Source organism: Balaenoptera physalus (genome assembly GCF_965194825.1).
Source record: "Balaenoptera physalus genome assembly, contig: HAP1_SCAFFOLD_789, whole genome shotgun sequence".
Lineage (NCBI taxonomy): Eukaryota > Metazoa > Chordata > Mammalia > Artiodactyla > Balaenopteridae > Balaenoptera > Balaenoptera physalus.
In genome coordinates, this window is record NW_028125988.1 from 23,184 (window position 1) to 49,718 (window position 26,535).

General features: G+C 34.9%; 1 long non-coding RNA gene across 1 annotated transcript in view; it reads right to left on the reverse strand.

Moving 5' to 3' along the window:
- LOC309653662 overlaps positions 1-26,535 on the reverse strand; it is a 61,644-nt gene that overhangs the window by 12,890 nt on the left and 22,219 nt on the right. Inside the window, exons 4-5 of the long non-coding RNA XR_014259350.1 lie at positions 22,083-22,141; positions 15,951-16,013 (exon numbers count right to left, since the gene is read on the reverse strand). This is a non-coding gene — a long non-coding RNA (uncharacterized lncRNA). The remainder of the gene's footprint in view (positions 1-15,950; positions 16,014-22,082; positions 22,142-26,535) is intronic.

Consider the following 26,535-nt stretch of genomic DNA (forward strand, 5'->3'; position numbering starts at 1 on the left):
CATGCTGAAATTGTTGGCTTGCTCAAGAGACATCCAAATTGAGATATATTTAGGCAATTATATGTGGTTTAGAACTCAGGAAAAACTAAAAGGAATTAAATAGAAATATATGTGTACATTTTATCAGCTTATGGGTACTGTTGAAACAAAAATTATGTGGATGAAATCAGCCTGGGAGGACCAAAAAAAAAAAAAAGTTGAAAAGATAAGGTGACTGATGATTGAGGTCTGAAGAATACTAACATTTATGATGAACATGAGATATTGGTCTGAGATGGGCATATCTATCTTCACTCAATATCTAAACCTGATTTTTTTTTAAAAAACCTGAAATTCATCCAGGTATACAATGAGGAAAGCTAAAGATATCATGTAAATTATATCTGTGGTGTACAGTGAGAAGAGCTAAGAGAAATGTGTGAATTATGTCTGAAGACTAAATAAAAAGTTTGAAACATTTACCTTAATGTAGGATAAAAAAGGAAAAATAAACATACAAACAATCTGTTACTAAAGTGAACATTACAAGTGAAAGAATACATTATGCCAGAGAATTGCAGGAAGTAAATACTTATATTTTTTAAAAAATCTACTGAAGTATGAAATATAAAGATGACAAAAATTATACCTCATCTTCAATATTAAGTGACATTTACTGCAAAAAAGAACAGAGAGCTATCCAGAATAGAGAAACACTAAACTGAGAAATGAATACATTAAAAGCAAATTCAAAATCTAATAGAAACTCTTTTTTAAATAAAGGAAAATTTCTGTATAGTATTATTATTTTAATAGAGTTTCTTTTTTACCAGTATTATGTTCACAACAAAACTGAGGGGAAAGCACAGGATTCCTAACCACCCCTACCCTCACTCATGTATAGCTTCTCACATTATCAACATTCCCCACCAGATTTATACATTTGTTACAACTGATGACTCTACCTTGGCACATCATTATCGCTCAAAGTCCATAGTTTACATTACCTTTCACTCTTGCTGCTGTACATTCTATGGGTTAGGACCAAGGTATAATGATATGTGTCCATCATTATACTATGGTACAGACTATTTTCACTACTCTAAAATCCTCTGTCCTCCACCTATTCATCCTTCCCTTCTCCCCAGGCCCTGGCAATCACTGATCTTTTTACTGTCTCCATAGTTTTGCCTGTCCAGTGTGTCACAGAGTTGGATCATACAGTAGGTAGCCTTTTTAGAATGGCTTCTTTCACTTAGTAATGTGCATGTAAGATTACTTCATGTATCCTCATGGCTTGATAGCTCATTTCTTTTTAGTGCCGAAAGGGAAAAACAGCTTTTAAAATTAAATAGTTTAGGGATTTCCTCAAATGGAGTATTTTAGGAAGACATTCTGGTTAAAATAAGGATGAGGAGGAGACCTGGGTGCCACCTTACTTCTATGTCTAGAATCTCTGAGAAGGCCATTTAAATCAATGGGCTTAAAAAGAGGGGAAAAAAAGGAAGCAAAACTAAGTAATTGGGTATTAATATATTTTTCAAAATTTCTGAATAACACAAGCTTTAAAAATTAGAGTTGAAAGTGTCTGAAAAATAATTTCTTTTATATATTTATTAATTTATTGTCACTAATTCAAACTTTTATTCCACAAATGCACACGTTTTATTGTAGTCTTCCTCACTGCTCAACACTATTTTAGGTTCACAATCCCTGGGCATTTAAACTAATTAGAAATTTTGTTTTCAGACTCATATGTGAATGAACATTTAAGTTCTTGACAGATTGTACACACACACACACACACACACACACACACACACACGCACACACATAGTTAGACATTCTGATGAAAATATTTTCAAAATAATAAACATCTGAATGTCAAAATTTACACACATCATATTATAAAGAGAAGAAATAATTATTTCTATACATAAGTATGGCTCCAAAATTTTTCACAAAGAAGTCTATGTACTATGGTTGCTAATCTTATTCAATCTTTTCCTCATCATCAGAATTTAAGTTCCATCATATTTACCAATGTGTGTATCTTTGTTGCTGCTGACACAGTAAATGGAGTTGAGGCAGTGATTTACAGGAATTTATTAAGCTGTTCAAGGCTCTTCTTATATTTATTCATGATGGCTTGGTTTCTGCACTGTCAGGTGGATGTATTATAATCTATCATTTTGGATCAGCAGTGTTTCTGGGCTCATTTTGATTTTATGTGGTCTCTACTCTGAATTGCTATAAATTAATTTTTAATTTATTTCCTTAGAAAGACTTATGTGCATTCCTATACTGGTCAAATGCAAATCACTCAAGTATTTGTAATATTTTGACTTGAAACCATGTGAATAACAAATATAATTTAAAACTTGACAGTCAAAGATTTTGGTTCTAGTATTTATGGTACAACTCTAAGTTATAAAATTATTAACACTAATGAATGTAAAATTTTGTGTGGTGTGTAATATTAAATTCATTCATTTTTGTTTAACATCATTACTTTTTATCAATATCATGATGAGTTAAGTATAGGTATTTTTATTTGTCTGGTATCATCAGATAATTTTTTATTTCATATAGATAAATTAGATGGCAAGCTAAAAGTAATTCTTTATGTGCTAAAGCTTATGCTGTAATTGATATTTATGTTCACAATGTTAAAATTTAAAAGAACAATATTTTTACGCTTAGAGAAATATAGTAAACATACTCCAGTACTTTTTATAACTTTTTATGACTGAAATCATCTAATAAGTACCAGTTTTTGGCTTAAAAAACAAATTAGGTAATTTGATTTTAATTGAGCTTGCATATAAATTTATATAGGTCTTTTCTTAAAAGAAAGGGGTCCACCCTTTCTTATAAGCTGCCAGGGCTGCCCAGTGATTTTGAGTTTATTTTGTGAATATCGTGTATTATTTGTGGGTGAGTTTAGGTCTGAGAGCCATTCCATGAACCCATTAAAGCTCATGTGTTTTAAGACATTTACAATTTTTTCCTACGAAGATTCTTTTTAGTAAACCACTGAATTCACATTTCTGTTATATTTGATTGCATTATAAAAATATCTAAGGGGTTCCACATCACATGCCATCATGAAAATGCAAATTAAGTCAACAATGAGATAACATTATACATCTATTAGAATAACCAAAAATCCCAAACACTGACAACACCAAATCCTGGTTAGAATATGGAGCAATAGGAACTCTCATTTATTGCTCATGGGAATGTAAAATTGTACAGCTACTTTGGAAGACAATTCTTACAAAATAAACACACTCTTACCATACAATCCAGCAATAACTCCAAAAGTTAAAAACTTATATCCTTACAAAAATCTGCATATGAATGTTTATAACAGCTTTATTCTTAATTATCAAAATTTGAAAGCAATGAAGGTGCTCTTCAATAGGTGAATAGATAAATAAACTGTGATACATCCACCCACTAGAATATTACTCAGCACTGAAAAAGGCACTATCCAACCATTGGAAGACAGAGGAAATTTAAATGAATATTATTAAGAAAGAAGTCATTCTGAAAAGGTTACATACTGTATGATTCCAACTATATAACATACTGGCAAAGGCAAAACATTGGAGACAGTAAAAAGTTTAGTGGTTCCCAGGGTTTGAGGGGAGAGAGAGATGAATAAGTGGAGCACAGAGGATGTTCAGAGCGGTGAAAACAGTGTTCATAATGTTATAATGATGAATACATGTCATTAATTACACATTTGTCCAAATCCATAGAATGTACAACACCAAGAGTAAACCCTAATGTAAACTATGGACTTTGGGTGATAGAGATGTATTAATGTAGGTTCATCAACTGTAACAAATGTACCACTCTGGTGAATCTAAACCTGCTCTAAAAAATAAAGTCTTAAAATCTTAAGATTTTTTTATATGTGTGTATATATATTTATATACACATACACACACATATGTAAGTGTGTGTTTTGGAAAAATATTAATTTCAAAGGCAGCAAATAAAATCCCATTCACTAGGATGCCATAATCAGTGCATAATATTACTGCAGTGGATTGAAATTAAGAACAATAATTTAATCTACTACATGTGGTGATACATTATAATCAAAATGAAAACATCCCTTTACTAAAATGTAATTGATTTATGTCTTATAACCATGAAGATATTCATTAGGAGTATATGACAGGTACTCAAAAGCAGTTAGCAAACCTCAACTTTAGAAATATTATTGACTCAAAACTCATAAAAGTTAATTCAAATTGAACCTTTATATCACCATCATGTTACAAATTCTTTCAATGGAAACATTAGAATTTTGTAACAATTATAAAATTTTATAGCTAAAACATTATATAAGCAGGAAAATTTTTTAAAAACTATGTCTATGCTGAGAATTAGTTATAGAGTTGTGATAATATGTGATGTTGGAATTTTTGTAGCTGATTTCTGATATTGCATGAGATCCTTGTCCATGGTAATTATATTGCACATAGTTTGTTATACAAGATATTTTGGATCATCAAACCCCCAGGTGTCTGCATCATATGGCATGGCAGAAATGCAAGATTCCCATCTAGTGGCACATCCAAAACAAAACAAAACAGATGCCAAAACATCACTTCTCAAAATTCCAAGAAGCAAATGGTAGGAGTAAACCATATGGACTTCCTCTCATCAAGAGTGATCTAGCTACAACCAAGGAGTTGTGGGGAAAAGATACATGGATAGAGCTCTCAGGGTGTATATAATGAGTGATGATCTTTATGGCTCAAATCTAAGCCCACTAGAGAGTATGCACTGCAGAGGCTGCACACACCAAGCAGGTTTAAACCAGCAAGCCAGCCTCTCTTCTTGCCTATACCTGTGCTTGCTCTATAAGCCAAAGATAGAGTGTTTCGGATAAGTGGGCAAGGGGTCTGCGTGGGTTAAAGCATACAGGCTCCGTTTCACTGAGCTTGATCTACCTATTGCCATTGCCTGTGTGTGTGTGTGTGTGTGTGTGTGTGTGTGTGTGTGTGTGTGTGTGTGTGTGTGTGTGTGTGTGTGTGTGTGTGTGTGTGTGTGTGTGTGTAGTTTACCAACACTAAAATCTGGAGTCCTACAAAATGCCTTAAATACCAGCATGGTATGCTATACAATCTTCTCAGAACAAAAGCAAAATTTTATATTAAAGGAGCAGTAACAATAGACTTCTAACTATAGAGTTAACTTTCAATGCATACCAATAGGGAAACATCTGGCTAGATAGAGGAAGACTCAGATGAAGAGTATCTTAAGGAGTTTAAACATGTGCAGTCTTTTATATAGAATGAGATAGATGCACTGAACTAAAACAAACAATAAATTAGATTGTGTCTCCAACTGCTATTACACATGGTTTTCTAGACCAAAGAGTGTAAGAATGATTAGCTTATCTCACTGTCAAACTCAGTTTTCCATGTCTGGCATTTGTGCTCTCCATTCTTAAGAACTTGGGTCTGTTGGGTTACAAAAACTGTTCATGGAGGGGAGGCAACACCTTATAAGAGGACTGGCAAGTGATTCATTGATCTGGAATATGTGCAGTACTCTGCTACTTTGGGTTCCTCATGATAGTGGATAAGCAAAGGAAAAAAAAAATTACTTGCTAAAACAATCAATCCTCATTACCACGAAAAACTAAGGTTACTACCACATAATGAGGGTAAGAAGGACCACTCTGGAATCCAGAGAATTTACTTAGATGTCTTTTTGTGTCTCCCAGTCAAGTAATAACTGTCCCTGGGCACTATAAAAATCCAGACACTAGCAGGAATTAAAAAGTTCAGACACTTTGGAGACTGAAGACCTCAGTCTCTCCAACAGGTAAGCAAACTAAACCAGTCACAGCGTTGGCAGGAGGTGAGGGCTATTTAGAACGGTTTGGCGGAAGAAAGATGATACATATCTGTTACGTAACCTTGAGACCAGCTGAGTCAGCAGGGACTGTGCTTTTGTTTTTCTATATCCTTAAATTTTACAGGGGATTGTGACTTAGAACCACCTTGAAAGAGACTCTGTGATCTATCCTCTTAGGAAAATTGAGTATATTTTGTACTGACAAAAACTAGTGACACTAAGTTGTACTGTGGAAGCTTGTTATAATGCAGACAAACAACTGGATCTGAGTGGTACAAACAGTACATATGATCAGCCTCTTCAGATTGCCGAGGTCCCTCCAGTAAACCCTCAGCTGCCTACTGTGCCTCAGGTGATTTCACAGCTGATGGACTCTGCTTGCCCACTGGTGCTGAACCCTGCTTCTCAGGTGCAGCCAGATGACCAACCAATGCCCAGAGTCTTTGTTTTCCAAAGGAAACAATAAAGGAGATGGAAACTGACTTCCTGCCTGGTAAGGAGAGGAGCCAAACCATAAGACTTTAAATTGCAGTAAAGTTGTCAGTCCATAAGATGAATCTGGACCATGAGAATTAGGAGAGAGGAAAGAACTAGGTTAATAAATCCCTTCTCTTTTCTACCACCTGTGAACTGATCTGAGGCATAGATTATGAATCAAATTGTTTGATAACATCTTACTTGGCTGAATAGCCTAGAATACCTTGCTCTTCTGTGCAGGGAGAGTCTATCCCAGCATCCAACAGATCTCCTTCTTTCTCTATTTTTCCCCTCTTTTGTCCTCATTCTCAGTGTCTTGGGTTTGTCCTCACCAAATAAGAATGAGCACTTATCTTTACTTCAGGAATTGTTTTCTAAAAATCCCAAAATTGAAAGTCAAAGATGTTACAATTTTTTTCCATAGAAATTGTACCATTTTGTATTTTCAACAATAATTGGCTCTTTCTTCACAACAGAAGGGTTTTAAAATTACAGATTTTTTCAACCTGTAAAGTGTGAAAATATATCTCACTGTAATTTTGATTTACAGTCTCAGTTTTATAAGAAATCTGAACATACTTTCATTTATTTAAAAGGCAATTGTGTATATTTCTCTGTGAGCTATTGTGCATATATTGAGCCCATATTCTTCTGGGTTGTAGATCTTTTATTAATTTTAAATTTGGATCAGGGTATAAAAATGTTACCACACTGGTAAAATTTGACCTACATTGCATATGGAAAAATTGTATTATAAAAATTGAATTTCAATAATTTAGGCATATTTTGTTGAAGAGACATGCATTCTGTAGGGTATTATAATTTTTTTATTCTCTATTTTTATGCACTGTTTCTCGGAATGGAACACTACTGGAATCTGTAGACTATTTCACTATTATAAGATTTCTCCCTAGCTCTTGGGGCTTTGTAATTTTTTTTATTTTTAAATTTTCTTTGATTTTGTATAAATTGATACAGCAATTATGTTATTACTTAAAATAATAATTTTTTATTTTAGCATTTGTAACATAATCATATTTTGGGGCATAGAAACTTCAAATTTCATTAGTTCGTCAATAAAGCTCAATAAAGTTATCCTTATGCAAATTTTGCTGTATCAAAGCATAGTCACATTTTAGTACCTTGGCCTTTAAAACTGGAGTCTTAAATTTAGGAGTTTATACTGTTTTAAGTGCTATACATAAGGGCAAACCAGTTTTTAATACATGTTTTCCATATGATTTTTATGATTAATACTTCAGCAAAGATGGCATCTGTAAAAATGTCTAATTTTATAAACCTCTAGTCTGAAAGTCAGTTATTGTTTCTGAAATATATTTTATAGACTCTACTTTAGTTTGTTGCTTTGAAATTCTCTTGTTTTGTTTCTGGAACAGACAACAGGACCCTAGAAGTGATTTTATTCATTCACCCAATGCTTTCCTCCCTTAATCTAGAGGTATAAACATTTTGCTGCTCAGGACAGCAGTCAGAGATGGCTTCCTAGCAATTTAACCCTCTGCTGAAGTATTTTAGTATTTTTACAAACAGGACAGCTCCATCCGTGCACACAGGCTAAACATCTGCCCTGCACCGGAGACTTAGGCAGCTGAGGATGGAAAGACAGGGTGGAGTTAAATTGTGAAGGGCTTTGAATGCCAGGGGGTTTGGGATTCCCAAAACAAACATGACTGTCATTTATTTTTAGAGACAAACCTCAGGGAACTCCTCCCTCTATAAATATCTAATAATAAATGAGTAGTTAAATAAACAATAGTATATCTACATAATGGAATAGTCTGTAATTATTAATATCAAGTTTCTGAAGACCAGTTAATGACACAGAACAAGTGGAAAAAAAAACCTGTATAGAGTATAATACCAATTTAGTAACTACAAATATGAAGATAAGAATAGAAGAACCAACATCAAACTGTAAACTGTGGTTATTTTTGGATGGTAGTATTATACTTGATTTTTATTTTCATCATTACTTTTCTCTATGTTTTAACTTTTTCTATAATGAGCACATATTACTTTTATAATGAATACACAATAAATTTTATTTTTCAAAAAAAAAAAGAAAATTTTATGAGTCTGTAATATTTTTTAAAATCTTTCAGATTGCTTTACTTTTTGTAATAATTTTTAAAATATATGATTCTTAATCTAAAATATTTAGTAGACTACCATGCATTAAATCAAAGTTCTGTAAAACATTCTGGTTTTAGATTGGAAATTTATTGGATTTGTTCTCTACACAGTTTACTTATATGATTCTTACAAATTATTTGAAAAAAGATATAACAAAATATTTTTATATTAAAGTTTTATTTTTATTTTTTTCAAAGTTTGCAATGCAGCCACATTATTCTCAGAAAAGGATATATTTAAATTATTTTTTGATCCCTATTTGAAAATGCATTGCAATGGATTTTATAATTTCAATGGCAAAATAAAGGTTTCTGTATGAAAAGAAATAAAAATTTTAAGTAGACAAAATTGATTTATTTACAATTTTGGAAAGGACTTGTTTATATAAGTTTGAACCATCATGTTTAGAAAAATGTGTTTTATTATTTTATTTACAGTTAATAAAGAAAACACAAAATCATAACCAAAATTTGTGACCCAGAGAATCATTTTGATACCCAAGCCCAGCAGGCAATAAATGCTTATGAGGCTTTTTTAGTACAGAGTGATAAATTATTAGAGTGAAATACTATTAACTTCAAGTTCACACATAGCAATTAAATGCCATGAAGCTCTTTCTGGTGCTTTGCCCATGTTAAAAAAGCAATTGCTATTTCTTTACTCAGTCTGAGGTTAGTTCTGATTTTTAATTAACATGAAAACAAGGACCTTCCTTTAAAACACTCTATTCCCAGGAGTGTGTTCTTCCAATCTCTAATGAAAAAATAAACACCAGGTCTACTAAGCCTCATGCTAGGTTTAATTGGGACTCATTTAATTTTTCTTTTCACAAACTCCTGGACCAAATATGTGATTTCACCTCTACTATGGAGGGTTTCCTGTCTTATTTTTACACACTTATGTTAACTGCTTACTATATTTATTCTATCAATCTTGCCTTATTTTTCCAACTTCATTCAAAATGTAAGAGAGGAAGGAGAAGGGAAAAGTGTTACAAATTAAGAAGATAAATCTACCAGTAGATTAACTAGATAATTTTATTAATGCCTAAGAAAGCGAGTTAAGGTGATACATTTCTCTGATGGGAGAGAGGGGGAAAAAACCCATACGAATAAATAAAACATATGTCATTACAGTTTTAAAATATTTTCTTATGAAAAATTGTAACCATACAGAGAAGGTGAAATAATGCACCTATATATTTAGCTCCTTGATTCTAGAATGAACATATAATTTTATCATCTATCTATCTGTCCACTAATACTTCTGTTCATTTGTCAATCTATCTCAGTTTTCTGATGCATTTCAAATGAAGTTGCAGACATAATCCATTTCAACCCTAAAGAGTTCAGCATGCACAAAAGTAACTAGAATTCAATATTTGTTTACATGTTTTTTCATCTGTTTTTAGGTAAACTTTATACACAGAGATATGTACAAATCTTGGGTATACTCTTCATGAGAGGTTTGAGAAATGCATATATTATATAATTGAAACTTCTATCATGATAAATCATTACCATTTCCTTGGAAAGTTCCTTCAATCTCTTTCCCAGGCTCCTTGACCCTATTTCCTCAAAGGCAACCACTAATCCAATTTTTTTCACTGCAGATTAGTTTTGCCTATTCCAGAAAGTCAAAAATAGAACCATTTATCTTTTTACATTCTGTGAATTGTTTACAGGTGCTTTGCATTACCCACTTTACAGAATAGAAAAAAATTGGCCAGAATTATTATATTATAAAATATGTTCATAATACTATCTTCCTTAAGTGTTTTGGTTTTATAAAAGTTATTATTGTTGATTTAATTTTTTAAAATTTCCCCAAAACATTCAAGCTTAACTAATGCCCTGGGCTAATTTTAGTAAGTAATATTTTTCTAGGAATTTGTCTAAATTGATGATTTCAAATAAGTTTTCAAATCTGTAAGTTTATAGTAGTTTATAATTTTTCTCTTATATGTTAATTGCTGATGTAAATGCCATTGTATTCCCTTTACATTTATGAATTGTTTGTGCTTTCAGTATTTTTTTCTATATGTCTATTATTCTGTACAAAATAGGTTAGAGTAGCTTTAACTTCACAATTTTAAAAGTTCTTTTCTTTATTTACTAATTGCTATTTTTAACTTTAAATCTTCCCTTTCAAGTGATTTAGGTTTTTTTTTTTTTCTAATTTATAAATTTGATGTTGAACTTATTATTATTACCCCGTCTGATGCAGAATGTAAGGCTATCAATATCCATGAATGTGTTTTGACTTAATTCTAGACATTTTGTTATCTAGAATTACATTATTATTTTCTGTGGATGTTCAGGTCTTCATTATGATCTAATTGTATCATGAATTATTAAAATTACTTTTATTGATTTTAAAAGTTGATGTATTCTTAAATTTTTAAAGTTTTCATGTTTGTTTTGTTTTACTTATTGATTTCTCAACTGTTTTGTAGTCAAATAATATGGTCTGATGATAACAGTTACTAGAGAGTTGTTATCAATCCAGAGATTATCATCTTGAGCAATCTGAGTTTGAGATATTGGATACAGGACATGCATTTAGGACCATGAGTGCATCTTCCAAACAGTTTCAAGTGGTTTCCCCCTGAGTAAGATCTGTCCCTTCTTAACTTCAATGTTAACTCACTCACTGCTTTAGGGACTTCCCACATAATCCAAGGCTCTGGCCAACTGAAAATACAGTCACTGTTTCCAAATATTAGATTTAAAAATTTTGCTTTATAATTATTATAATAATGATATCATATATCATAATTATATATGATATATCATCATATATGCCAATTTCTTATAAATTGACTCTGGTCTATTTTAGATAAACATATAGACCCTGGTCAATTTATAATCTCAATTATTTTTAAGTTCTGATCTTTAAAAAATAGAATATTGTGTTTCTCAGTTTTAGTTTTTATGTTACTCTATTTTCAGCGGTGTCTGTTTTCCTATGTATTGCCTCTTACATGGGGTCATTTTCTATAATCATTTCCACTTCTCTTCTATATATTTCTTGAACTTTGTTAGCTTATTTTTCACCCTCTTCTGTTGTCAATCAGGAGTCTTTTATATCTGTTTTGAGACCATTCTTACTTTTTTTACAAAAAATTCTTTCAATCAATATTGATATTTTTGACAATTTTCACCTGCTTGGGAGCAACATTTGTAGAGATTAGAAGGTGGGACTAGTTTTCCTTACCTGCAAATTTTCCATGTTCTTTTATATTTTTGTATTCATCCACTACTGCTTGTGTAACTGTTATTTCTGTGGTGAGGTATTGTTTTGTTTTATTTTTGGTAGTGCAGGATTTTAACTTTGATTCCTAGCAGGAGATGCCTTTGGATACATTCTTAAGATGGAGTGGGAGATCTCCAGTAGCTTAAAGTCATCTATTTGGATGTGCTTATCTAAATATACATTGCCCATTTATTCAGTGATCCAACGTAGTGGTTTTGCCAATTGGTAAGCATCACTATTCTGAGTATAAACTCAATTACAAAGAAAGTAAGCACAAGATGCAGTCTTTTTTTTTTCTAGGCTTTCTTTGGGACGTATTCATGTCAAAACCGTCTATGTAATCAGTCCACTATAAACCCCACCTCTCACCAATATATCAGGTGACTTATTGAGTCCACAGGTATTAACGTCACTTCACAAATAATGTCCTATAATTCTATGGCCAGGTCAGATCCTTTTGTTTTAGTGCAAAGCTACCATGGACTGAAATTCCCTTGAGAGAAAGCGAAAAGGAAGATATACATCTAATATTTGTATGGTTCTCTTCAAGAAAATCTAGCCTTGCTTTTTGCAATACCCTATACCCAGTTTCCCTTATTGTTAATCTCTTACATTACTATGGTACGTTTGTAACAACTAATGAACCAATATTGATGCATCATTATTATTAGAGTCCTTAATTTATTTGTATATCACTAGTTTTTACTTATATCCTTTTTTATTTCTGTTCCAGGATGCCAATGAGTATACCTCATTACATCGCCTTGTCATGTTTCCTTAGGCTCCTCTAGCCTCTGAACTTTATCAGCAGAAATATCTTCTGAGTAGTAATATTGGCTATATATAACAAGTAAATGTCACTCAAGAAGTAAAATCCCCAAAAGGCTTACAGTTTCTTCATCTAAATTATACTAAAGAATTTCCAGCACTGCCACTTAATTTATTATGTATAGCTACTGAGGCCAGGTCTTAGTCAATTAGCCTAAGAAATAATTAAAACCATTCAAAGCTGCTAGACCTACCACACTGTTATCTAGTTGCTTGTACATATTTAAATAAGTTTTTTCATGTATATTCACGTTCTTTACTTTTTAGTGGACCACCCTCAGGATCTGTTAATATGGTATCTAGTACCACACATTTTCCAGATCCCCACTCCCAGTATTTTTATCTAAATACTATAATTCTCTTGGTGGGAAAACTTTGTGCTTTCAGGTTTGTTTGTTAATTCACTTAATGAAGTAGCCAGTATACCCACAAAGCTCTTGCATTTCTACCGTCCCTTAAGTGAAAGTAAAAAAGCTTCCTGCAAAAACCTGCTTTCACTGCACTGCATGTTACAACATTCCAGGTGTCTCCAAGTAATAATAAAAATATTTCCTTTGCCAGTGTTTTTTGTGGGATACTGAAGTCCCATACCTAAATATGAATTGAATTTTCAGTGCTGTCACTTTCAACTAACCCAGTTAAACAAGGACAGATTTCTCCCAGTGACAGCAAACAACTGGCCAAGATTGGTCATGTACCTAGGCCTTAGTTGCCAGCCTGTAGTTTTTTGGTGATCTATTATTGTGTTACCTACTTTTCTAGAACTTAGTGGCTTAATAAAAACCATAATTACATTATTCCTTATAATTCTGTTGTTTGACTGGGGCCCAACTGGGTGTCCTTATGCCCTTCTGTTTGGAGTCTCTTATGTAACTAAGGTCAGATGGTTGCTCCAAGATGGCTTCGTGTATGTATCTTGTGTTGCTGGGGAAGGCTGGTTTTGGGGCTCCGTAAGACACTGAATTCCTGAGTCCCAGTCTCAGTGCAGCTTTGCTGTGTCCAGATGGCCTCTTTTTGGGGCCTTTCCATGTGTTCTCCCAGTAGTGTTTCTTAATTTTTATATAATAACTCAGGGTTTCCAGGAGTGAAAAGTGGAAACTATTATGGCTTCATAAGGCAAACTGTGCAACTGGCACAAGGTTGCCTCTGCCACATTTAGTTAAAGTGAATCACAGGGCCTGACTAATTTAATAGGTGAGGGGACCACACTAAGATGTGAGTATTGAGAGGTGTGATGATTCATCAGGACCATGTCTGAGAACTAACTAAGACAAGTGGAGAGAAAGACAGTTTCCCTCCTTAGAGATTTCACCAGACTTACAACATGGAGGACTTGCTAAAAACGTAGTTTCAATTTTGAGAAAGCAAGATGTGGCAACTGTCTACCACATGATGGAATCCTACTCCTAAGAAGTGCAGTTGCCTCTTCTGCATGGTGTGTTGACAAAATGATCCTCTGAGTGCAAGAACGGTATTTTAAAAAAAAATAGCTGCTCTCTACTTTTGTTATCCAGGTGATCTTTTCTAACTCCAAGAGTTAACCCGTTTCTTGCTAGTGTCTGTGGCATAATGGAAATTTCCAATTATTAGGGAAAGTATTTTACCAATTCTAGAGCTATTTATGCCAAAATGATACTCGAATCTCCAGATTCTTGTCCTGTCACATATTCGTTTTTCTGCTCTGACAGTACAGATATATTTGATAAGGATAGGGTTTCAATATGAATTTGACAAAAATGATAATACAGGAATTCTTCCTGAACTATCACCTGTTCTTCTGTAAGATGCTTGAAGGAACATGAAATATTTAATTATTATCTAGAAAGTATATATCTCATATCTTTCTGCAGGTGTCAGTGCTAAGCTCTGCAAAAATTTCAGCCAAGACCTTGACATATTCCTTTTTTTTAAATTAATTTTTATTGGAGTAAAGTTGATTCACAATGTTGTGTTAGTTTCTACTGTACAGCAAAGTGAATCAGTTATACATATACATATATCCACTCTTTTTTAAGATTCTTTTTCCATACAGGTCATTACAGAGTATTGAGTAGAGTTCCCTGTGCTATACAGTAGGTTATTAGTTATCTATTTTAAATATAGTAGAGTGTATATGTCAATCCCGATCTCCCAATTTATCTATCCCTCCCCCCTTTTCCCCCTTGGTAACCATAAGTTTGTTTTCTATACCTGTGACTCTATTTCAGTTTTGTAAATAAGTTCATTTGTACCATTTTTTTTTTAATTCCACATGTAAGCAATATCATATGATATTTGTCTTTCTCTGTCTGACTTACTTCACTCAGTGTGACAGTCTCTAGGTCCATCCATGTTGCTGCAAATGGCATTATTTTGTTCTTTTTTATGGTTGAGTAATATTCCATTGTATATATGTCCCACCTCTTCTTTATCCATTCCTCTGTTGATGGACATTAGGTTGCTTCCATGTCCTGGCTATTGTAAATAGTGCTGCAATGAACATTGGGGTGCATGTATCTTTTCGAATTATGGTTTTCTCCAGGTATATGCCCAGGGGTGGGACTGATGGATCATATGGTAGCTCTATTTTTAGTTTTCTAAGGAACCTCCATACTGTTCTCCGTAGTGGCTATACCGATTTACATTCCCACCAGCAGTGTAGGAGGGTTCCCTTTTCTCCACACCCTCTCTAGCATTTATTGTTTGCAGACTTTTTGATGATGGCCATTCTGACTGGTGTGAGGTGATACCTCACTGTAGTTTTGATTTGCATTTTTCTAATAATTAGTGATGTTGAGCATCTTTTCATGTGCCTCTTGGCCATCTGTATGTCTTCTTTGGAGAAACATCTATTTAGATCTTCCACCCATTTTTTGATTGTGTTGTTTGTTTTTCTGATATTGAGCTGCATGAGCTGTTTGTATGTTTTGAAGATTAATTCCTTGTCAGTTGCTTCATTTGCACATCTTTTCTCCCATTCTGTGGGCTGTCTTTTTGTTTGTTTATGGTTCCCTTTGTTGTGCAAAGGCTTTTAGGTTTTATTATGTCTTGTTTGTTTTTTTTTGTTTGTTTTTATTTTTATTACTCTGGGAGGTAGACCAAAAAAGATCTTGCTACAGTTTATGCCAGAGAGTTTCTGCCTATGTTTTCCTCTAAGAGTTGACATATTCCTAATTTCTAATACTCTCTAATTTTCAGTTGGTCACGAACCCAAAGTGAATAGAATATCAAAGAACGTAATATCTTGTAGAAGAAAAAAAAAGGAAGTAAGCAAGAATACTAATTTACCATATAGATCCAGGAATCGCCTTATATTTTATATCATTGCTTAAGAAGCATAAATTAGAAGGGACAAAAGAAAGCCCTTGACTTTTCAACACAGAGAACTGTACCTTGATAAACATGATCCAATCAGGGTCAGGAATCTCCTCACTTAGGTGGACTTTGCCTCTTTTCTGGGTTGAAGGTGTAATGAAACAGGGAAATAGAAAGTGGATACAGAGACACAGAGATAGACATATTTGTTAGGTTAACGCTTTTTAACACCACAATCAGCTATGCAAAGGCAATTTAGTTTCTTTTTTTAATCCCAAATTCATCTGTTTTTCCTTCTAAGTCTCTACCAACATAGTAACGAGAAATGCAATCAATATAGATTCCACTCAGGTAAACAATCCAAAGCAACAAAAGGGAATTCAGTGAAAACAGTCACTGTATTTAAGTAAAATCTATTTTTCATAACTTTGGGAATTAACATGTATAATTACTTGTAGCAAAATTAATGAAAAACTGAAAGGATCACCCATAAATATATAAATTATACTGCTGGATTTCTATGTTTCCTCCATACTCATATTTAATCTGTTATAAAATATACTTTACAGTTTCCATCCTCAACCTGTCTCATGTTTAAACTTCCATTTGAATATGTCTCATACAAATATTCCAACTAAGACATTCATCTATAGAATGAATGACAGTGAACCTGAGAAGGAGTATTATAAAGCTAAAATTAAACCTAGTTACAGATTCAAAATGTCAGCATAATAAACAAAACGAAGGTGTTCTGAGCCAAACCTACTTTATTTCAATATGGGAAATGTGTTTTACAAATGCACAATATTTAACATGCCCAATAAATATAATTGCAAAATGAACATTTGAAAGGTGAAGCCTAACAATTGATGACTAATGCAATTGTCAATGGGAAAAATGGTGATATATTGAGAAAGATATGTACACAATTAATGACAATAATTAAACTGGTAGATAGTCATTAGCAGCAAAGAGGAGACAGTGGCGAGAAAGACAAGAAGAAATCGATTCACACCCAGCCATCTGGGAACTCTCCCTTGACCACACCCAGAATGGGCGAAACTATGGTTGTGTGGTGGGCAGTTTATCCTGATAAAGAGTGAGCACAGTAACATGAGGGGACTTCCCCGGGCTGCGCGTGCCCAGACCAGACAGGCGTATAACCTATAGTAAACCCAAACTCATTATATCACAATTATAATAAAATCTACATGTGGTTTTGCCCCCGAGTGGGCGTTTCTTAGCGATTCAAGGGTGAGAGCATGCGCAGCAGTAAACTTGTTACATACCTCGCGACTGTCAATCAAATAATGATCCCTTGTCACTCAACCCCTCCTCCCTGCAAAATGCTCCTTAAAGGTGCCCTTAAGCCTGTACGGGAATGCTGCTTTCAATTCGCAGAAACAGCCCGCGCTCTCTCTCTATGAGAGTGTACCCTTTGCTTTGATAAACTTTGCTTTGGGCTTGCTTCACTTCGCTGACATAGCCCGCTCTCTTTCTCTCTCTCCCGCTCTGAGAGTGTACCTATGCTTCAATAAACTTTGCTTTGTGCTTAAGCTTAACATGGTACTTTGCAATTCTTTGCTTACTATCTTGGAACCGATTGCTGGTGAGGGTCTTCCGTTGACCTACTCGGTTGAAGCTGTTTTGTTACAACGCCATGTCCACCCAGACAAAACCAAACAAAATCATAATACCTGTCTATCTGTACTCAAAGAATCAAGAAAATTGAAGCCATCAGAAATTTAATTAGGCTAAAGATTTTTTTTTTAAAGGCATTTTAAAAAGAGATGAGGATTTAAAGTATTTTAACCAGTTCTGAGTAGGGTATCAGACAAGCAATGCAGTGCATTTCTCAGTCATTTCCTGATCCTTTTGAAAGCAGATCTTTTGCCCCTTTCCTGTTTGCCCACTTCTGTTCCCCTCTAACCTTAAAATAACCTAATTATAGGAATGAGATCACTGGGCAATTTAACCTAACTCCTGATTTATGCTCTCCTGAATGCACACCATGCCTTGTCTAACCTGTTGATTCTTTTCCTAGATAAAAAGTAAGAATGAAGAATTAAGTAAAGAATAATTAGCTCTCTACCCCCAACAGCCCCCTAAGCAATCCTGCAGGCAGATCATGAGGGCAAGATAACATCTGAAGAGAGAGTCAACCAGTCTGCATGCAATGGAGATTGCTGCAGAACCCAACCTCCTGCCTGGATAATTCACTGAGATTCTTCCCCCCATTTTTTCCTTTAAGAATTGTCATGGTTGAGCAGAATCTTTGGAGTTGGTCCCTAGACACAAGTCCAACATCTCCCCAGATTGCTGGATTTCCTAACTAAAGCAGCTTTCCTTTCTATTGAGACTTGCCTCTTGAATTATTGGCTTATGAGTGGTAAGGAGCCAAACCTGAGTTCGGTAACACTTTGAGGCCAGTTTTAATAGTGTGTACTTGAATTCCTTGGTTCCAGTTGTGTTCCTAAATCCCTAGAGAGGCAGTTTTGTGGTTTTCTGGAAGCCATTTCTAGATTTACAACCTAGAGCTGGTGTATCCTACCTGTTGTGGACTGAATTGCATCCTCCCAAAATTTGTATGACAAAGTCCTAACCCCAGGGACCACAGAATGGGACTATGTTTGAAGATAAGGTATTTAAGAGGTAATTAATTTAAAATGAGGCCATTAGGCTGGGCCCCAATGCAATCTAACTATTGTCCTTATAAGAAGAGATTAGTACATACAGAAATGCACCAGCGCCACACATGCACTGAGTGACGACCATGTGAAGAGGCAGCAAGGGGGCAGACATTTGTAAGCCAGGGAAAGAGGCCTCAGAGGAAACCAACCCTGTCAGAAACTTGATCTTGACTCCAAGACTCCAGAGCTGTGAGAAAATAAATCTGTGTTTTAAGCCATCTGATTTGTGGTATTTTTGTTGTGGCAGCCCTAGCAAACTAACACACTGCCATTTCTAAGATTATTTACCTAAATATTTGTACTTAATTCTTTCTGGTAAAATGATAGATAGTTTATCTTCCCTGGATTGAACAGTGATAGACATAATGTTTAACAATAAAGTTAAGTAACAGATCCTCAAAACTGGAAATCTGGGATTGCTTATCTGAACTGTTTGGCTTTGAATGCAAAGATGATTCTAGTCTTCTTGGAAATGGAAATCAATAGTGCATGACACACAATGGCAAAACAGTTACATTATCACAAAAGTAGCCTACTAGAAACAAGACGTCAGCAGAGGGAGCAGGTATGTTTGACTAGTATAATTTGAATGAGGAGTTCAAGTGATGCGGGAACCATGGTGGTGTCTTAAAGTACAGAGAGTTGCAAAATAGAAAAGATGACAACCTCGGGGCTTAAAACATCATTTAAAGGAATGAATAAAAGTTAAAGAGGTAAATAACAAAAGAGAATATTTGAATGCCCTATAAGATGAAAAGTTGCTCAGCATCATTTTTCATTTGGAAAATATATTTTAGGAGCATTTTAAAATAAAATAAACACTTTAATTCTAGTAAAAGTAAAGAAAACGATACCAGACTAGCCCTACCACCATAAATAATTTTTTAAAAATGAATAATATACATTAAATAACTGTTTCTGGCTAGTGAATGGCAGGCATCACAAGGCTACAATCCCAGAGAGAAGCAAAATTAAAAAGATGAGCCCCGGGCTTCCCGGGTGGCGCAGGGGTTGAGAATCTGCCTGCTAATGCAGGGGACACGGGTTCGAGCCCTGGTCTGGGAAGATCCCACATGCCGCGGAGCAACTAAGCCCGTGCGCCGCAACTACTGAGCCTGCGCGTCTGGAGCCTGTGCCCCGCAACAAGAGAGGCCACGATAGTGAGAGGCCCGCGCACCGCGATGAAGAGTGGCCCCCGCTTGCCACAACTAGAGAAAGCCCTCGCACAGAAACGAAGACCAAACACAGCCATAAATACACAAATAAATAAATAAATAAATAAATAAATAAAATTAAAAAAAAAAAAAAAAAAAAAAAGATGAGCCCCCTGAGAGCCATGGCTCTTGGCCTGTGGCAATTTTACCACTGAGGAGCTGGTTGCTGAAGTCTGTCCAGAGCTGGGAATCCTTACTGATCTAAGCACTTTCTATTCCTTCTTATTCTAAATGGTGCTTTTGTATTAATGTCTTTTTACTGTTTCCAGAGAATCCTTTGTTGTCCTTTCTTAGCACTCCTCACAATCATTAATCCCTAGGTGAAATCGGTCTTCCCTTCTAGTCTAAGTTGGGCATCTTTTCATCATTTTCACTGAGAAAAATTAGTGCACTAACTCTGGCTCAAGAAAAAGTTGCTTAAACAGAAATGGTAAAGCAGTTAAAAAATTTCAACCAATCTTGGCCCCAAAACACAAAAAAGAACCCCAAATGAGTAATTATCCCATAAGTAAATGAACATTAACTGTTTCTCAATTTTTATGAAAGACATATATCATATACTTGGAAAAGATAAAACTATTTGTATACTTCTCAAGGTTTTAATTTGAAAAATATATGCAGAAAATATTTAATGGCAAAAATCAATTGCTATGAAAGGTGATATTTGTTGCCTGATTCATATGAAGTAGCAAATGCTTTTTGTTTTGTTTTGTTTTTTAACTTTATTGGAATATAATTGCTTTACAATGGTGTGTTAGTTTCTGCTTTATAACAAAGTGAATCAGCTATACATATACATATATCTCCATATCTCCTCCCTCTTGTGTCTCCCTCCCACCCTCCCTATCCCACCCCTCTAGGTGGTCACAAAGCACCGAGCTGATCTCCCTGTACTATGCAGCTGCTTCCCACTGGCTATCTATTTTACATTTGGTAGTGTATATATGTCCATGCCACTCTTTCACTTTGTCCCAGCTTATCCTTCCCCCTCCCCATGTCCTCAAGTCCATGCTCTATGTCTGCGTCTTTATTCCTGTCCTGCCCCTAGGTTCTTTGGAACCATTTATTTTTTTTTTTTAGATTCCATATATATGTTTTAGCATACATATTTGTTTTTCTCTTTCTGACTTACTTCACTCTGTATGACAGACTCTAGGTCCATCCACCTCACTACAAATAACTCAATTTCGTTTCTTTTTATGGTTCAGTAATATTCCATTGTCTATATGTGCCACATCTTCTTTATCCATTCATCTGTTGATGGACACTTAGGTTGCCTCCATGTCCTGGCTATTGTAAATAGAGCTGCAATGAACACTGTGGTACATGACTCTTTTTGAATTATGGTTTTCTCAGGGTATATGTCCAGTAGTCCCGCTGGGTCGTATGGTAGTTCCATTTTTAGTTTTTAAAGGAACCTCCACACTGCTCTCCATAGTGGCTGTATCAATTTACATTCCTACCAACAGTGCAGGAGGGTTCCCTTTTCTCCATACCCTCTCCAGCATTTATTGTTGGAGCAAATGTTTTGAGTTGATTTATTCATGCTATAAATACTTATGTGAAAGCATATCACATCAGCTTTCATCATGATTTACATTCCAAAAATGATCAAACACCCTTCCACTTCTGAGAGATGTTAATGTTCTAGAAAGCCTGATTAATTTCACCCTGTATATGTAGCTACGACTTAAACATCTTGAACTTGCGTAAAGAGTACTAATAGATAAAACCCACAAATGTAAGGCATCTTTAACTATTTCCCATACAGTTGAAATCATCTGCCATAAATTCATGATTTTAAAGAAATAATAAAATGAGTAAGTTGTGCTAGAAAGAATCCCAAGTTTAGTCTGCTGAGCAAACATGCAATGAATTAACTAAGACTCGGTTAATTCTTAAAAGCTAATCTTAAAAAATAAAGTCGGGGGCTTCCCTGGTGGTGCAGTGGTTGAGAGTCTGCCTGCCAATGCAGGGGACGCGGGTTTGAGCCCTGGTCCAGGAAGATCCCACATGCCCTGGAGCAGCTGTGCCAGTGCGCCACAGCTGCTGAGGCTGCGCTCTGGAGCCCGCGAGCCACAACTACTGAGCCCACACGCTACAACTACTGAAGCCCAAGTGCCTAGAGCCCATGCTCTGCAACAAGAAGCCACCGCAATGAGAAGCCTGTGCACCGCAATGAGGAGTGGCCCCCACTCGCTGCAACTACAGAAAGCCCTCACACAGCAACGAAGACCCAACGCAGCCAAAAATAAGTAAATACAATAAATAAATTTATTTTTTAAAAAAAACTTGGTTTGATTACCTCTCTGTGGCAATACTGGTGGTTTCACCTGTCTTCACTACTTTGCAGCAGAATCCAAGCTAGAAAATTAAAAAGTACAGCACTGAAAATATCCAGATTCTCCCTCAAGTTCTGTGTGTATTTCACATAATTAATGCATTAAGAATATGTATATGCTAAGTGAATATCAATTGCTCAGTGGTAAAGGAGCTTATTTTGTGTCCTTGTATTTAATTCAGTTTAATGAAATTAAATATAACAAACTTTTTTTTTTGGTTAAATTCTCTACTAGGTGCCAGGCTATTAGGTGCAGAGAGAAGGAAAGGAAAATAACACATTACCGTGTCCTTGAGAACTCACTCTCCAGAGAGATTGTTAGACTACTCCTTCCCAAAACAAAAGCCAATGTGTACTTTGCCATCTACATTTGATTTTATTTCTCAGATATTATGGACTGACTTGTGTCCATCTCCCAAATTCATATGTTGAAGCTCTAATACCTAGTACATTGATAAGGTCTTTAAAGAAATGATTAAGTTAAAATAAAGCCACTAGGGTGGACCCTAATCCATTATGACTGGTGTCTTTGTAAGAAGAGGAATTCTGGACACAAAAGAGATACCAGGGATATACACACACACAGAGAAAGGCAGACATCTTCACGTCAAGGAGAATGGCCCTAGGAGAAACCAACACTGCCATTTCTTGAAATTCTAGCCTCCAGAACTGTGAGAAAATAAATTTCTGTTGTACATGGCACCCAGTCTCTGATATTTTGTTATGGTAGCCCTAGCAAACTAATTTACCAGATTACAACTGATATTTAAAAATGTATACATTTAATATATATTTCAGAATCTACTTTTCACTAGGTTCTCCACAATATAAAAGCAATAAACAAGAAAGTCACCATCTCTGACTTTAACATACACTCAGAGTGGGAATAACTAATACTGCATATGTAATGATAGGTTTGATGAGTGTGAAAAACTTTTGTACAGTTCATTATGAGAACAGACAACAGGAGTCCTAAGTAAAGTTTATCATGAGAGTTTTTCCTTATGGAGTTATTTCAAATCTATTCAAAGTTGTGTTTGGGCTAGCTAAGGAAGATGGCAGAGAAGGAGGAACAGAGGAGAAACCACTGAGTCTTTATTAAACTGAAACCACTGAATCTTTATTAAACTGAAACCTTTATTAAAGTGAAACAGTTGATGCAGACAAACAGGAATCAACTGGTGGGAGACAAAACTGATAGAAAGGTAGGAGTCGAAATAAGAAGAGTTGTGTAGGTCATGTTACCTACATGATAGTCAAATGTCAGAAAAATGTTTTTCAATAGAGCAGAGTCGATTGATTTTTTTCTATTTGGTTATATTTTGTTTGTTTTCACAGTTTTGTTGAGGTATGGTTTATATATCAAAAAAATCTCCCTGTAAGGTATTCAGTTTGATGAGTTTTGGCAATTTTATAGAGTCATAAAACCACCACCATAATTGAGATATTTAATGTACCAGATACTCCAAAGAATTCCATCCAGGCCCGTTGTGGTTAATTTTCTCTTCTATTCCTGCACAACCATCTATATCATTTGCTTTGTTTTATCACTATAGGGTTTTTTTTCCCCCTAGAATGTCATATAAATGGAATCATGTAATTTATACATAGTCTATTGTATTTAAATGTTTTCCACATAGTCTGTTTTAAGTATGGATCCAAATTTTGTTTGTTTTCTGATTAACCCACTATGGGATATGTATAGTATACATACAATTAGTATGTCAGTTTACCAAATGATGAGTAGTTGATTGTTTCCAAGTTTTGGCTACCATGAATAATGCTGCTATGAATATTAATGTGTAGTTCTTGATCTGGGCATATGTTTTATTTTCTCTTGGATAGCTATGATTTCTTTTCCCTTGGATAACTATCTAGGTGCATATTTATATTATAATTAGGTAAAATAATTGACACAAGTTTAAAACTGATTTGATGTAAGAGATTATGACAAGGAAGAAGTCAAATGTAGCTCATAATTTTCTGTCTTGAAAGAATGATTTAAGATAATATTGGCATTTTCTGAGATGAAAGAAATTTTTGAAATAGAAAATTATGACTATAGTTTGAAATCCTGAATTTGAGATTCTGTGATGCAGCCAAATGGGGATATCAAATAATGGGTTAAACAAAAACTCTACCGGTAACAAAAGTGTTCTTGGCTAGAAAGTACATATATTGTAATAGTACAGAGACAAATAAAATTCACAAGACTGAACAAGATCAGTGGCCAGTAAAGTATGGTCCAAGGGCCAAACTACCTATTTTTGTAAATTAAATGCTGCTTTTTAATTGCTACACCATTGGTTTACACATTGTCTATGCTACTTTCACACTACAATTCAGAACTAAGTAATTATGACAAAGACCAGATGATCCACAAAGCCATATTCACTCTCTGGTCATATTTACTCTCTGGTCCTTTACTGAGTAAAGTTTGCTGAGTCCCCGACATAATTATCAAGAGAATATAGAGTTATAAGAAAAGACTGTAAGACAGTGTAGACTAGAGGGATAAGAATATTCTGCATTTAAAAATAAGGCGGAGGGCACAGAAATCTAAACAGAAGATCCAGAAAGTATTCAGATTGTAAGGAAAAAAAAAAATAGGGACGTGTTCTGCTGTAAAGTCCATGGACACAGAGTTTTAAAGAAGAATGAGAGATCGACTGAAATCAAGAAATATGAGGTGAATAGAGGGGTGGGATAGGGAGAGTGGGAGGGAGAGAGTCGCAAGAGGGAAGAGATATGGGGATATGTGTATATGTATAACTGATTCACTTTGTTATAAAGCAGAAACTAACACACCATTGTAAAGCAGTTATACTCCAATAAAGATGTTAAAAACAAAGAAATATGAGGATTGAAAAATAAGTATACGGAAGTCATTGATAAACTTACAAGGGCAATTGTGGTAAAACAATATAAATCCAATGACGGTGGATAGAACTGGGAAACGGGTATTAGAGCAGGGTATTAAATGTATTCAATTTCTTATGGCAGTGGGAAGAAAGATGATTGAGTTGAGGTCTAGAAACTTTTTGCCTATTACCCAGCAGGAGATCAGGGACCATTTGCTGCATTTGCTGTTGTCTAAATGAACCCGAGGATAATGATAATTGCCAACCAGTGCACAATGTACTGCAATACCTGATGGAGAATGTGAGGGGGTTATCAGTAAGCCAAATGTAGATCTTGGTGGGTGAAGTGATGCTGTAGTGGAGGACACTGAGACTATAGTGAAATAACAAAGTGGAAAACAAGAAAGAAAAGTAGACCTTATAGTGTCATCACTCATTCATAAATGCATGATTGGGATAGGACTGAGGTGCAGAGGGCTTTGACATTTATTACCTATGGTTGGATTTTGGGCAAGTGTCCCCTTTGCCCGGTTTTAATTGGTCATACTACATGAGAATACTTAAAACTTCCCAAAACCTTACTTTATAGTGAATATTAAGTAGTATCACATTTTACAAGGACAAGAAATATCAGCTTTAAATAAGAAATGTTGAAAGAAAGGGCACTAATCCCCACCAAGTTGCAATACATCTGTCTTGAGTGCCCTGTGAAAAATTAAATGGCTCATAAGAGTAACTATTGATTATTGTGGTTAGAATAAATTCATGCATTTTACCCTACACAGTATCAGACATGATAAAAGTTAATCAGGAAGTCCCACAGTCTAAAGGAATCGATATTCTCACACAAACTTGGTGAATGCTTCCTATTTTATTCTAACTTTGAAAGGAAACGAAGTAAAATTCACTTTTTTATACTACTGTACATCACCATCCTCCCATTCATGCAGGGTATCTGAATTTGCAAGCATATTGAATCCAGAAACCAAATTTCAATTTCATCACTATTAAAATAAAATGGATTCATTATAGAAATAATAGGTTGATGTATTTCTTTCCTTTTTTTTATTACTGGAGTAAAATTGCTTTACAATGTTGTGTTAGTTTCTGCTACACAATAAAGTGAATCGGCTATATGTATACCTATATCCCTTCCTTCTTGGACTTCCCTCCCCACCCCCCCACATCCAACCCATCTAGGTCATCACAGAGCACCGCGCTGAGTTCCCTGTGCTATACAGCAGGTTCCCACTAGCTATCTACTTTACACATGGTAGTGTATTTATGTCAAACCTGAACTCCCAATTCATCCCACACTCCCCTTCCCGCCCTGTGTCCACATGTCCGTTCTTCTCAGAGAAAAAAGTCAAAGAAGAATTTAAAACTGTGACAGTATACACATATTACTAGCTGAGGATGGTTAATTAATATGGCGTAATAGAGGATCCAGTACGATGACTAAATTTAGGGAATAACTGGATCTGAGACTTTAGATACTTAATGGTAAGATACTTAATATTGAGATATTTACCATCACTTAATGATGAGATACTTAA